Below are 3,501 nucleotides of genomic sequence, written 5' to 3'. Positions count from 1 at the left end.
ATACTAGGGAGGGTTCGGGTAATATTACATACTTTTAAAAATATTTTTTTAAGTTTATTTCTGTAGGAGAAAGAGAGAGCATGAGCAAGGGAGGGGCTGTGGGGGGAAAATCCCAAGAAGCCTTCGCACTGTCAGTGCAGAGCCCAACACAAAGCTCGATACCATAAACCATGAGATGACGACCTGAGCCAAAATCAAGAATCAGATGCTTAACCAACTGAGCCACCCAGGTGCCCCCAAGTGAGATTACTTTCTAAAAAATATCCAATGTTTTTGGCAATTGAGGTAATTAAAAAGAGCAATGTCTATGTGATGTTGAAACAAAGGTTAAATTACAGTGAAACAAGAATTCTACAAGAGGCAAGGATGAGGAAGCAACATAAAGAGGTTACTTCCAATATTTGTGATGCAGGAAATAGACACAGGCAATCTTTGGAAAGGATATGGAGTAAAGATATATTTTGAGATAGGGAGACTTCAAAACCTTCCTGTAATGAGAGGCACTAGTCATCAGACAAGAGTGAATTAATCTGTGAGAATTCTGGAGTGAAAAGCTGCCCATGTGGTGGGCTGTCCTGGGACTAGGGTTTAGTGGACCCAAACACTATGTGACTAATCACTAAGAGCACTTGGGTCGTATTGCCATTGCAATAAAAAAATTAAAAATTAAAAAGACCCTGGAGGATGCTTATTATAAAGTACGGAGGGCCTAGAGAGTACCACACCAGGATCAGGAAGCTCACTAATCTAATTTATACAAAAAAAAAAAAAAAAAAAAAAAAAAAAAAAACAGGTGTGACAAGCAAGGACAGGAATCTGTTCTGAACAAAAGGCTGAACACAGGTAGCTGAAGCCAGAAGAGCAGAAGCAGCTACAGAGGCATTGAAGTCCGAGAGCCTCTTCCAAGACCTTCTTGAAGTAGTACACAAACCAGTCAATGACCTGCATCCTGAGAGGTGAGGGGATGGATGTTTCCTACCTTCCTGCAATTCTATCATCCTCTCTGAATCTGGATAATATATGCCTTATCCTTGCCTTGTATGGCTTTCCATATTTGATTCTTCGCCTCTACTACCTCCCTTCTCTCAGGCTCCTCACTTTTATAGAAACCAAGTACTGTGATTAGGAAACAGGAGAGAAACGAGGCTGAGTTCCAAGATTGTTAGTATGTCAGTGATAAACCAAGGGGTCTAGAATAATAAATTCTATATCTAAGATTTCTAGAACAAAAAGCAACTTTAAACAAGACACTACTTTATTACACTCAATAAAAAGACATGACTGTTTATAAAAGACATCATATTTACTATAAATTGAAGCCGAGTTCGATTAAATCAACCAAAAAATTTGAAGATGTTTGCCATCATACTTATTTTACATTGGTCATGAATTTCCATCCATATCATTAGATATGAAACAAAGATGAATATATTTTAACATTTGCAAAGAGGCAAAATAACATTGTTTGCAAGCAATTTTTTAAGTTATTTGTTGTGCTTCTTTGTTCTTTAAGATTATTTAAGGTTTATTTACTTTGAAAGAGAGAGACACAGTATGAGCAGAGAGGAGCAGAGAGAGAAGGAGAGAATCCCAAGCAGGCTCAGCACTGTGAATACAGAGTCCAGTATGGGGCTCAAATTCATGAACCATGAGATCATGACCTGAGCTGAAATCAAGAGTTGGATGCTTAAATGACTGAGCCACCCAGGCAACCCTTCAAGATTTTATTTTTGAGTAATTTCTACACTCAACATGTGGCTTGAATTTACAAACTTGATATCAAGACTTGTATGCTTCACCAACAAATCCAGCCAAACACCCCTGCAAGCAACGTTTTGTTCTAACTTAGAAAATCAGAAAAGGAATCAGTGGTAAAACTTAAAAATTTACAATAGCTTAGAAAAACGATGACACAAAGACAGAAATGAGAAACTAAAATTTCAATTTATATAATAATAAACTCAAAATGTTTAGTTTACCAGCAACCATTAATTCGGTAAGGTAATAGAAAAGAAACCTCACAAAATGTGTAAAAGTAGTAAGAGTTTAGCAAAGTGAAGGAATGCAAAAGGAATAACAAATACCAGTATAATAACACCAAGAAAGACAAATATAGTGGATTTCCATAGGTCATAAATATACAGTGGAATACATAATAAAAAATTCATATTTGTTCAAAATATCTCAAAATACTAATAATCATAAGAACAGTGCAAAAGTAAAAAATTTTAATAACAATGCTCTAACGATTTAAAGATTTTAAAGATTTAAAAAAAGGCAGAGAGAATCCACATTTGCTGAATATAAGGATTTGATAGAATATCAACTTTTTGCTTTTCAAAATTAGGCTACAAAGTGACACAGGAGTGCTGATGCATAGGGGCACATGTACGCCAATGTTCATAGCAGCACTTTCAACAATAGCCAAATCATGAAAGAGCCTAAATGTCCATCACCTGATGAATGGATCAAGAAGATGTGGTATATATATGCAATGGAATACTACATGGCAATGAGAAAGAATGAAATCTGGCTATTTGTAGCAAAGTGGATGGACCTCGAAGGTGTCATGCTAAGCGAAGTAAGTCAGGCGGAGAAGGACAGATACGATATGTCTTCACTCATAGTTCTAACAGGAGAAACCTAACAGGGGACCATGGGGAGGAGAAGGTGGATGAAGTTAGGGAGAGGGAGGGAGGCAAATCATGAGAGACTCTTGAATACTGGAAACAAACTTAGGGCTGAAGGGGGAGGGGGAAAAAGGAAGCGGGTGATGGTCATGGAGGAGAGCACTTGTGCAGAAGAGCTCTGGGTGTTATATGGATACCAAACTGACAATAAACTATAAATAAAAAAAATTAGACTACAAATTTAACACGGTCCCAACCAAATTGCTATTTTGGAAACCAATGCAGGAATTCTAAGTTTAATCTGGAAAATAAACACATGAAAAAAAAGGGCTTCAAATTTTAAGAGAATAAGTAATAAGGGAGTATATTTATCTTCTGTATTAAACTTATTATAAAACTAAAATTTTTTAACTCAGTTTGATATTGGCACAAAATTAATCAGTACAAAATAAAAACATTTGAGTGCCCAGATAGAATTTATACATATAAAAACTTACTATGCAACAAAAGAGGCATAATAATCACTTGGAAAGAGATGTAAAGCCATCGTTTAATTATGCAAAATCACTTTATTTACATACCCTTCATTAACAGCAAAATTAATTCCATGTAAATAAGTTGCATCACAAAACCAGAAGGTCAAGCCAGTAAGAATTAAAAGTCATAGGGAGTCAATGTTCATAGCAGCAATGTCAACAATAGCCAAAACATGGAAGGAGCCTAAATGTCCATCACCTGACGAATGGATCAAGAAGATGTGGTATATATTCACGATGGAGTACTACATGGCAATGAGAGGGAATGACATATGGCCCTTCGTAGGAAAGTGGATGGACCTTGAGGGTGTCATGCTGAGTGAAGTAAGCCAGGC

The sequence above is a fragment of the Suricata suricatta genome, chromosome 11 (genome assembly GCF_006229205.1).
Source record: "Suricata suricatta isolate VVHF042 chromosome 11, meerkat_22Aug2017_6uvM2_HiC, whole genome shotgun sequence".
Classification (NCBI taxonomy): domain Eukaryota; kingdom Metazoa; phylum Chordata; class Mammalia; order Carnivora; family Herpestidae; genus Suricata; species Suricata suricatta.
Note: the sequence above shows the minus strand (reverse complement) of the source record.